Raw genomic sequence first — 12,461 nt, forward strand, 5'->3', positions numbered from 1 at the left:
TCTGATTTATTTAAAATTCAAGGCACACTTAACCAGCATGGCTACCACAGCATTCTGCAGCGATACGCCATCTCATCTATTTTTTGCTTAGTGGGACTATAATTTGTTTTTCAACAGGAAAATGACTTAACACACCTCCAGGCTGTGTCAGGGTTTTAGAGAATTTGGCAGTACGTCCAACCGGCCTCACAACCGCAGACCACATGTAACCACGCCAGCCCAGGACCTCCACATCCGGCTTCTTCACCTGCGAGATCATCTGAGACCAGCCACCCTGACAGCTGATGAAACTGTGGGTTTGCACAACCAAAGAACTTCTGTACAAATGGTCAGAAACTGTCTCAGGGAAGCTCATCTGCGTTGCTCTTTGTCCTCACCAGGGTCTTGACCTGACTGCAGTTTGGTGTCGTAGCCAACTTCAGTGGGCAAATGCTCATTTTCGATGGCAACTGGCATGATGGAAAAGTGTGCTCTTCACGGATGAATCTCAGTTTAAACTGTACCAGGCAGATGGCAGGCGTGTGGGTGAGTAGTTTGCTGATGTCAACGTTGTGAAGAGTGCCCCATGGTGTGGGTGGGGTAATGGCATGGGCAGGCATAAACTACGGACAACGAACAAAAATAGCATTTTTATCAATGGCAGTTTGAATGCACAGAGATACTGTGACGAGATCCTGAAGCCCATTGTCGTGCCATTCATCCGCCACCATCACCTCATGTTTCAGCATTATAATGCACAGCCCCATGCCGCAAGGATCTAAACACAATTCCTGGAAGCTGAAAATGTCCCAGTTCTTCCATGGCCTGCATACTCACCAGACATGTCACACATTGAGCATGTTTGGGATGCTCTGGATCTACGCGTATGACAGCGTGTTCCAGTTCCCGCCAATATCCAGCAACTTCGCACCACCATTGAAGAGGAGTGGGACAACATTCCACAAGCCACAATCAACAGCCTGATCAACTTTGTGAGTAGGAGATGTGCCGTGCCGCATGAGGCAAATAAATGGTGGTCACACCAGATGCTGATTGTCTCTCTGATCCACGCCCCTACCTTTAAGGTATCTGTGACCAACATATTCATTTCTGTATTCCCAGTCATGTGAAACCCATAGATTAGGGCCTAATGATGTATTTAAATTGACTGATTTCCTTATATGAACTGTAACTCAGCAAAATCTTTGAAATTGTTGCATGTTGCATTTACATTTTTGTTCAGTGTAGATCTACGAAATAATAGTATTGAAGAGCCAAGTTTAATTGAACTGTTGAGAAAACCTTCAGTTGATGTAATATTTAATTAGGTATTTTGTTTCCTTGGGGAGTTGGGATTAATGGGTAGGGTCTAGGTATTCATTAGTAGGAATCTGACTAATGAATATACCCCTGGTCTACAGACCTTCCATGTCTCTTGTTCACACTCCAGTCCAGTTGGTGGCGGTAATGTACCTTTACATTTAAAAACCACAGAAGAAGAAATGAGAGAGAGAGAGAGAGAGAGAGAGAGAGAGAGAGAGAGAGAGAGAGAGAGAGAGAGAGAGAGAGAGAGAGAGAGAGAGAGAGAGAGAGAGAGAGAGAGAGAGAGAGAGAGAGAGAGAGAGAGAGAGAGAGAGAGAGAGAGAGAGAGAGAGAGAATAGAGAATCAATCAACAAATCATGAGACAGACATGCCAGAATGTCACGATTTTAGTGAGGGTAGTTGATGCAAACTAGCCACTTCCAAAATGCACTAATTTAAAATAACCTCTGTGATCTCCATCTTGCTAATTACTATTTAGTATTTTATTCAAGTGGATAAGGTCCTCTATACCAAGAGTCCATCATTGAAACCAGATCCTAGGCCGTTTCTCATTTGAAAATTGTCAATGTGTAGACCAAAATAAAACATGTTTTTGTGTACCATACTTCCCCACCTCCCTACCCACAATCCCACATCCTGAACTAGTTGTCACATCTAAAATCAAACAAGAGTTGTAACCTGGGGGGAATTGTCTCTTAAGGTGTCAGATATAATAATGAGCTTTTCCCTCTTTTGACTGACAAATTGCATTGGATTGGTATGTGCCCTCCATAGCTCTGATTACACACTTTTTTACTTTGGGAATAGCTTTTACACCAAGCATTGTTCACATAAGTGTTTATGCTACTCGCTGCCCATCAACTCAATAGGTGTTCATTCAGTTTATTTTTGGCCTCTACATAAGATGGGATCCCTCCAGAAAACACATGGACAGTGTGTGGTGCTTCTCTCATGTCCATGTTCTTTCTGGGGGGGGTCACGTGAGCATTTGCCACAGATGTTGCAAAAAATGCAGCGACTTAGATCAGAAACTGATACAAGACTTTTCACACAGGTCACACATATGATTACTCCCCTTGTGTGAGTCCTCATATACTTTGTTAGACTTGCCTTTTCATGGTAGCGTTTGCCACATTCACTACATACCATTAGGTTTCTTTCCTTTGTGAGTCCTCATATGCACATCCAGGTATCCGTTTCCACATTAATGGCAGCAAAATGGTTTCGACCCTGTGTGAGTCATCATGTGCGCCGTTAAAGACTCTGCTTTACTTTGTAGCACTTGCCACATTCATTGCAGCAGTACTATTTATTCTTTCCTGTGTGAGTCGTCATAGGACTGTCCAGCTACTTCTCTGTTTTGAACCATTTGCCACATTCATGGCAGCAGTAGGTCTTCTCTTTAGAGTGAGTTAACCGGTGGAGTTTTGGAACATTAGAACACATTAAGGATTTCTCACATATAAGGCACTTATATGGTTTCTCCCCTGTGTGAATCCTCATATGCCCTGTTAAGACTTGGTTTTTCCTCTGAACCAATTTGCCACATTCATTGCAGCAGCATGTTTTTTCCCCTGTGTGATTCTTCAACTAACTACTGCCCCCGCACATTGACTCTGTACCAGCAACCAGCAAGAATGTGGCAAATCCTTCAGATGTATGAGATTGCTGGTCATTCATACGAAGTATCACACAGGAGAAATCACACAAATGTCCTGTATATATATATATATATATATATATACGCCCAATTTTTCAGTTTTTGATTTGTTAAAAAAGTTTGAAATATCCAATAAATGTCATTCCACTTCATGATTGTGTCCCATTTGTTGTTGATTCTTCACAAAAAAATACAGTTTTATATCTTTATGTTTGAAGCCTGAAATGTGACAAAAGGTCAAAGTTCAAGGGGCCGAATACTTTCGCAAGGCACTGTATATATATATATACACACACACACACACTACTGTTCAAATGTTTGGGATCACTTAGAAATGTCCTTGTTTTTGAAAGAAAAGCACATTTTTGTTGTCCATTAAAATAACATCAAATTGATCAGAAATACAGTGTAGACATTTAATGTTGTAAATATCTATTGTAGCTGGAAACAGCAGATTTCTAATGGAATATCTACATATGCGTACAGAGGCCCATTATCAGCAACCATCACTCCTGTGTTCCAACAGCATGTTGTGTTAGCTAATCCAAGTTTATAATTTTAGAAAACCCTTTTGCAATTATGTTAGCCAAGAAGCTAAAGATCTCGTACAGCGCTGTGTACTACTCCCTTCACAGAACAGCGCAAACTGGCTCTAAACAGAATAGAAAGAGTGGGAGGCCCCAGTGCACAACTGAGCAAGAGGACAAGTACATTACTGTCTAGTTTGAGAAACAGACGCCTCAAGTCCTCAACTGGCAGCCTCATTAAATAGTACCCCCAAACACCAGTCTCAACGTCAACAGTGAAGAAGTGACTCCGGGATGCTGGCCTTCTAGGCAGAGTTGCAAAGAGAAAGCCATATCTCAGACTGGCCAATACAAAGAAAATATTAAGATGGGCAAAATAACAGACACTGGAACTCTGCCTAGAAGGCCAGCATCCCAGAGTCGCCTCTTCACTGTTGACGTTGAGACTGGTGTTTTGCGGGTACCATGTTAACTAGAAAACTAAATGTTATTGGCAAAGAGGTTTGGAACTCTTTTCTATTGGTCTAGAAGCAGGTGATGTCACCAGGCAAACCAGAACTCCATCCCACCATATACATTTCTTTATTTTCTAATAGCGCTTAGACTAAAAGGACATGATAATCTTTTTCTCAATTTCACAGTGTGGAAATATACAGTGTCTTTGAAAAGTATTCAGCCCTTGACTTTTTCCACATTTTGTTACATTACAGCCTCATTCTCAAATTTAATAAAACATTTTCCCCATCAATCTACACACAATACCACATAATGACAAAGCAGAAAAAGGTTTTTAGAAATGTTTGCTAATTTAATAAAAATGGCACACCTTTATTTGGGGAGTTTCTCACATTCTTCTCTGCAGATCCTCTCAAGCTATGTCAGGTTGGATGGGGCATTTTCTTAGCTGTGTGCTTAGGGTTGTTGTCCTGTTGTAAGGTGAACCTTCACCACAATCTGAGGTCTTGAGCAGGTTTTTAAATCAAGGATCTCTGTACTTTGCGCCTTTCATCTTTCCCGCAATCCTGACTAGTCTCCCAGTCCCTGAAAAACATCCCCACAGCATGATGCTGACGACACCATGCTTCACCGGAGGGATGGTGCCAAGTTTCCTCCAGACGTGACGCTTGGCATTCAGGCCAAAGAGTTCAATCTTGGTTTCATCAGATCATGTTTTTCATGGTCTGAAAGTCTTTAGATGCCTTTTGGCAAACTCCAAGCAGGCAATCATGTGCCTTTTACTGAGGAGTGGCTTCCGTCTGGCCAATCTACCAAAAAGGCCTGATTTGGTGGAGTGCTGCAGAGATGGGAGAAACTTCCAGAAGGACAACCATCTCCACAGAGGAACTTTGCAGCTTTGTCAGAGTGACCATCGGGTTCTTGGTCACCTCCCTGAACAAGGCCCTTCTGCCCCGATTGCCCAGTTTGGCCCGGGCAGCCAGCTCTAGGAAGTCTTGGTGGTTCCAAACATCTTCCATTTGAGAATGATGGAGGCCACTGTGTTCTTGGGTACCTTCAATGCTGCAGACATGTAGTGGTACCCTTCTCCAGATATGTGCCTTGACACAATCCTGTCTCGGAGCTCTACGGACAATTCCTTCGACTCATGGCTTGGTTTTTGCTCTGACATGCACTGTCAACTGTGGGAACTTATAAAGACAGGGGTGTGCCAGTCCAAATCATGTCCAATCAATTGAATTTACCACAGGTGGACTCCAATCAAGTTGTAGAAAACATCTCAAGGATGATCAATGGAAACAACATTCACCTGAGCTCTATTTCAAAGTATCATAGCAAAGGGGCTGAATAGTTACGCAGGTAAGGTATTTCCATTTATTTATGTATTTAATACATTTTGAAAATCCTGTTTTCACTTTGTCATTATTGTGTGTAGATTATAGGATTTTTAAAAACATTTTATTTAATCAATTTTAGAATAAGGCTATAACGTAACAAAATGTGGAAAAATTCAAGGGGTCTGAATACTTTCCAAAGGCACTGTATATAAAACACAGGAAATCAGGTTTTTGACTGCACTGGGCCTTTAATGTCTAAACACAGACTCTGTCTACTACTAATACTAGGTTACTAGTGCTGCATTCAGGCAGACAGCTCAATTCTGATGTTTTCCACTAATTGGTCAAAAGACCCATTAGTGAAAACAATTATCACAATTGGGCTGCCTGTCTAAACGTAGCCTAAGACACTTCACACAGTTCACAGTTCACACACTTCACACTTCTACTCCTACTACTACATGAATGTGTTTTGAAGTACTCGGTATGGGTCAGGGGCGAACGACTGCCCAGTCATTGAAGCCACGGAGGTTCAAGGCCGACCGCGGTACTGCAGGCATCAGCCGAGAACAGGATCCCCATTATAGTGAAAGGAAAAATCTGTGTAAATAAAATGTTTTGAAGACAATTATCTTACCAATAATTGCTTCTAATACACCAGATGTATGTCCTTGAACCGATTATTTTAAAATCGCACAGAAGAAGTTTATGAGAATAATTTAGTTGCTAAGGGCAGTACTAAGACGGCAACGTCATTTCCTGGAGTAGCTCAAACAGGGTCATGTCTAGTTGGGATTTTTTTCTTTCTTGCATTTTAGCAACCTTAACCTAATTCTCCTAACCTGCTGCATAACTTCACCTAAACCTGCTATGTAAAGTCAATTTTGACAAAAGCTGTATCCCTTCTAGACAAAGCCCTCAAACTGCACATGTTATGTCTCCAAGAGACGCCATCTAAAAGGTTTGCTCCTCCTTAGAACCAACTTCTCTGGTTTTAAAACGGCCTGTGGCATCGATGTGAGTCAAACATGAATTATAGTGTCAAAACTGCATTGCCATTTTGACACTTTTTTTTTTTTTAGCTTTATCTGGGTCAAGTCTGAATCACTGTCCACATTAACTAAAAATAAAAACGTTATTTACCCAGTCAGACATAGCGTAGTGGCAAGAGGAATTTAGTCAATACATGATTTGCTATCCTTTTTCTGTGCCACCAAACGTTTGCAAATAGGCTACTGGTAATGTTAACAGGTCCACGTTCAGTTGAAAAAAAGTTAATGAACATTGCAGATAGAAATGCCATGAATACAGCCGAGGTTGTTCCAGAGAGGCATGTTTGTTCTGCATACCTGAACGTACCCTAAACGTTGCGTCCTGCTGAACGCACCCCCCGGGTTGTTAGCTATAGCTATCTAATGAGGTAACATGACTGAACAAGGTGTAGCCTAAACAAACGGTTAAACGATCCGGTCTGCAAAGTAGCCTTGTTTTACAGCAGCCTGCGATATGCTTTTTGAATGTAAAATGCGGTCCACCAATGCAAGATAGAAATGAATAAAATGTAGCACCGGTATTATGGGTGAAGTCTTTTAAACGGTAGCCTTAAAGTTGTTATCTATAAGGAGAAGAGGGAGACTTGGCTACACAACCTGTATATGAAATGTAGTGGGGAAAGTGGAAAGGTTGAACGGGAATACAACATTTCAAAGATTGTCTACTTTTCTATAGCCTATTCAAGGGAGAGAAAAACATAGCGAGACTATTTTACTATTAAACTCAATACTGTTTTTAATTTCTTATTAAAGCAGCTTGTGTTTCTTAACCAGACAAGGGTAGCTACTAGAAAGCTGGTGGGGACTGGTTAGTTTAGGGAAAGCGATGTGTTATAATTGGAGACAGAGCTGGAGACAGTCAGTCCACACTCATAATGTCTGTCGAAAGAATAGACAACTCTTGGTCGACCGATACTTTCTTTTTAGTCGGATAGCCCTGCAGAATATAGAAATTGTCATATTGTTAGTTAGCCAATGTATGTTAAACTGCTAGCGTCAGCATACAAGGCTAGCTAGCTTAATTCCTAACCTTGCTTATCATGGCATTGGCTACTACCTAGCAGGGTAACCAAACACACCAGACAACGGGTTTGATACGATGTAGGGTGTTCAATAAAAACGCATATTTTGACCAATGGGTAAAATTGTGTAGATAAATCCTCTAATAAGACCAAATGTTCAAAACCTCATGTCGCTATTATAATCTGTAAAAAAAATATAAAAAAATATTGGAGTTTTTACCCTTGTAGGATTGCCAAAATTAGGGTGACTAAATCAATGGAGGCCAGATAAATATTGGGTGGTCAAAAATCATATAAACTGCATCGGACCAGGCAATGTTTTTCCACTCCTCAGTTGTCCAGTGTTGGTGTTGAAGTGCCACTGGAGCTGCTGCTTCTTGTTTTTAGCTGATAGGAGCCGGAACCCGGTGTGGTCGTCTGCTGCAATATCCAATCCGTGACAAGTTGTGCGATCAGAGATGCCTTTCTGCACCTCAGCGTTGTAAACCCTAGACACTGTCGTGCGTGAAAAGCACAGCCGTTTCTGAGATACTGGCACCGGCGATCAGACCACGCTCAAAGTGTCTTAGGTCAGTCGCTTTACCCAATCAAACATTCAATTGACCAGTAACTGAATGCCTCAAAACCTGTCTGCCTCCTTTATATAGCAAGCCACGGGTCTCACTGTCTGTAGGAACTAACCATTTTCGTGAACGAGATGGTGAAACTTCAGCTAATAAACTGGCCACTCAGTGTAATTTCCCTATGGTGGACAGAACGTATTACTACATTACACAGACGTTTGTTTTCACCGATGTTTTTGTCATACGCGCCAAACCATAGTGGGACTTCAGAATGCAGCTGTAATTTTCAGACCAAAGTGGCGAGAAAAACATTTATAATCGGGAGCTCCTCTCACAAATCTCTGGCCTCACATGAATTAATGGCTTTGAGGGTTAAACTATCATTCAAATGAAACCCAACCCTGTCGCCATTTAGAAACCGATGTGAGGTGGTGATTTGTTGAAATTGTTTCCTTTTCCGTACTGGCCTTTACATTTAATTACATTTTTTATAAAATATATATATATATAATGAACACAACAAATTCAAAAACAGAAATATACAAGCAAGAGTACATAAACCTAACAGAAAGGGGTATTATATATGGAGATACATTTTACATTTATCAAAGTTTTATGGTGCTTATTGCTTTTTTGTTTGTTTTTTTGTTTGTACATTTACTGATAATTTCAAAATAATATTTAAATGCTATCTTAAATAATGTGAAGAGGGGTTTGTTCTCTGCCACACTCCATTTTATGGATGAAGAATCTTCCATGAAAAATAAACAAATTAACAATGAAAGTTAAATCAGGGTCCATATAATTTGGATCACAATAAAATATGTCTGAATCTCTCAGATTAACATTAATAATCGTTTCTTTTAAAATAAAATCTTCTAACTCACTCCAAAATTTTCTGACAAAAGAACAGTCCCAAAATAAATGGTCAAGAGTTTCTGGGTCACAACCACAAAATACACATTTGTTATCAATAGCTATTTTAAATATGTGTAATAATAAAGGTCTTATTATTATTTATGGCCATCTACCGAAATAATTTTCTCACAGAGATATACTTTGATAAATGGCTACGACAGGTTGTCATCTATCAACAGATATATTGTAGTATACCCAAGTTCATTGAGGTTTGTCTGTTAGAAGGGCGCAAAAGATACATGTGGCCCCAGCTCCATTGATTTCAATACACTAGCGATGTGAGTGATTCATTTGCGCACGCTATTGATTACAGTAGAAGAAATTAATCAATTCCAGTCTTGAGTGACCGCTTGGTAAATATTGGTTCGGGTGCAGTTCATAAACTACCAATTTAGCAAAATACAACTAATCTGAGCACAAGTGTGTGTAGGGAGTAACTTTTATGTATTGGTCTTCAAAATATCAGGATTTATTTCAGCATATTGATTAGGAATTTGGACATCTAAAACCGGTGTTTTAACAGTCGGCCATAAACAACCGGAAGCAGCAACAGTACAATTTTAAATGTATGTTTTAGGACTATAAATGGTACTTAACAAAAAAAAATGTACAGAATTCTACTGTATCAGATTAAAAAAACTACCCAATGAGCCCAAAAACATGCTATGATTTATTGATTGTTATTATTGTAATGAAACAAGCAGGGAGCAGGCCTCGAACCTTCTAGCCCGAAGCACTAGAAGGCCCCCAGCGCACTATCAACTGTGCCATAAAAGCATACTCCAGCGGCAGAGTCGATATCCGCGCTTATAAACCCAGGGTCGTTACATTATATTAGTGAAACTGTGACAATATGTTTGTCCTGGCTAGATGTAGCCAGCTATCTAACTAGCTTTCAGTGCAACATGGCTAGCTATCTCTGCTACAGTAGCTGGCATTCGAGGGCTGACTTATCATAATTTAAATGTAACCTTTATTTAACTAAGCAAGTCAGTTAAGAACAAATTCTTATTTACAATGACAGTTTACAGTGGGTTAACTGCCTTATTCAAGGGCAGAACGACAACTCGGGGATTCGATCCAGCACCTTTTTGGTTACTGGCCCAAGGCTCTAACCACTAGGCTATCCTCAAATCAAAATCAAATCAAATTTTATTTGTCACATACACATGGTTAGCAGATGTTAATGCGAGTGTAGCGAAATGCTTGTGCTTCTAGTTCCGACAATGCAGTAATAACGAGCAAGTAATCTAACAATTCCAAAAAAAACTACTGTCATACACAGTGTAAGGGGATAAAGAATATGTACATAAGGATATATGAATGAGTGATGGTACAGAGCAGCATAGGCAAGATACAGTAGATGATATCGAGTACAGTATATACATATGAGATGTATGTAAACCAAGTGGCATAGTTAAAGTGGCTAGTGATACATGTATTACATAAGGATGCAGTCGATGATATAGAGTACAGTATCAACGTATGCATATGAGATGAACAATGTAGGGTAAGTAACATTATATAAGGTAGCATTGTTTAAAGTGGCTAGTGATATATTTACATAATTTCCCATCAATTCCCATGATTAAAGTGGCTGGAGTAGAGTCAGTGTCATTGACAGTGTGTTGGCAGTAGCCACTCAATGTTAGTGGTGGCTGTTTAACAGTCTGATGGCCTTGAGATAGAAGCTGTTTTTCAGTCTCTCGGTCCCAGCTTTGATGCACCTGTACTGACCTCGCCTTCTGGATGGCAGCGGGGTGAACAGGCAGTGGCTCGGGTGGTTGATGTCCTTGATGATCTTTATGGCCTTCCTGTAGCATCGGGTGGTGTAGGTGTCCTGGAGGGCAGGTAGTTTGCCCCCGGTGATGCGTTGTGCAGACCTCACTACCCTCTGGAGAGCCTTACGGTTGAGGGCGGTGCAGTTGCCATACCAGGCGGTGATACAGCCCGCCAGGATGCTCTCGATTGTGCATCTGTAGAAGTTTGTGAGTGCTTTTGGTGACAAGCCAAATTTCTTCAGCCTCCTGAGGTTGAAGAGGCGCTGCTGCGCCTTCCTCACGATGCTGTCTGTGTGAGTGGACCAATTCAGTTTGTCTGTGATGTGTATGCCGAGGAACTTAAAACTTGCTACCCTCTCCACTACTGTTCCATCGATGTGGATGGGGGGGGTGTTCCCTCTGCTGTTTCCTGAAGTCCACAATCATCTCCTTAGTCTTGTTGACGTTGAGTGTGAGGTTATTTTCCTGACACCACACTCCGAGGGCCCTCACCTCCTCCCTGTAGGCCGTCTCGTCGTTGTTGGTAATCAAGCCTACCACTGTTGTGTCGTCCGCAAACTTGATGATTGAGTTGGAGGCGTGCATGGCCACGCAGTCGTGGGTGAACAGGGAGTACAGGAGAGGGCTCAGAACGCACCCTTGTGGGGCCCCAGTGTTGAGGATCAGCGGGGAGATGTTGTTGCCTACCCTCACCACCTGGGGGCGGCCCGTCAGGAAGTCCAGTACCCAGTTGCACAGGGCGGGGTCGAGACCCAGGGTCTCGAGCTTGATGACGAGCTTGGAGGGTACTATGGTGTTGAATGCCGAGCTGTAGTCGATGAACAGCATTCTCACATAGGTATTCCTCTTGTCCAGATGGGTTAGGGCAGTGTGCAGTGTGGTTGAGATTGCATCGTCTGTGGACCTATTTGGGCGGTAAGCAAATTGGAGTGGGTCAAGGGTGTCAGGTAGGGTGGAGGTGATATGGTCCTTGACTAGTCTCTCAAAGCACTTCATGATGACGGATGTGAGTGCTACGGGCGGTAGTCGTTTAGCTCAGTTACCTTAGCTTTCTTGGGAACAGGAACAATGGTGGCCCTCTTGAAGCATGTGGGAACAGCAGACTGGTATAGGGATTGATTGAATATGTCCGTAAACACACCGGCCAGCTGGTCTGCGCATGCTCTGAGGGTGCGGCTGGGGATGCCGTCTGGGCCTGCAGCCTTGCGAGGGTTAACACGTTTAAATGTCTTACTCACTTCGGCTGCAGTGAAGGAGAGACCGCATGTTTCCGTTGCAGGCCGTGTCAGTGGCACTGTATTGTCCTCAAAGCGGGCAAAAAGTTATTTAGTCTGCCTGGGAGCAAGACATCCTGGTCCGTGACTGGGCTGGGTTTCTTCCTGTAGTCCGTGATTGACTGTAGACCCTGCCACATACCTCTTGTGTCTGAGCCGTTGAATTGAGATTCTACTTTGTCTCTGTACTGGCGCTTAGCTTGTTTGATAGCCTTGCGGAGGAATAGCTGCACTGTTTGTATTCAGTCATGTTACCAGACACCTTGCCCTGATTAAAAGCAGTGGTTCGTGCCTTCAGTTTCACACGAATGCTGCCATCAATCCACGGTTTCTGGTTAGGGAATGTTTTAATCGTTGCTATGGGAACGACATCTTCAACGCACGTTCTAATGAACTCGCACACCGTATCAGCGTATTCGTCAATGTTGTTGTCTGACGCAATACGAAACATCTCCCAGTCCACGTGATGGAAGCAGTCTTGGAGTGTGGAGTCAGCTTGGTCGGACCAGCGTTGGACAGACCTCAGCGTGGGAGCTTCTTGTTTTAGTTTCTGTCTGTAGGCAGGGAT

The sequence above is a fragment of the Oncorhynchus tshawytscha genome, linkage group LG28 (assembly GCF_018296145.1).
Source record: "Oncorhynchus tshawytscha isolate Ot180627B linkage group LG28, Otsh_v2.0, whole genome shotgun sequence".
Classification (NCBI taxonomy): Eukaryota; Metazoa; Chordata; class Actinopteri; order Salmoniformes; family Salmonidae; genus Oncorhynchus; species Oncorhynchus tshawytscha.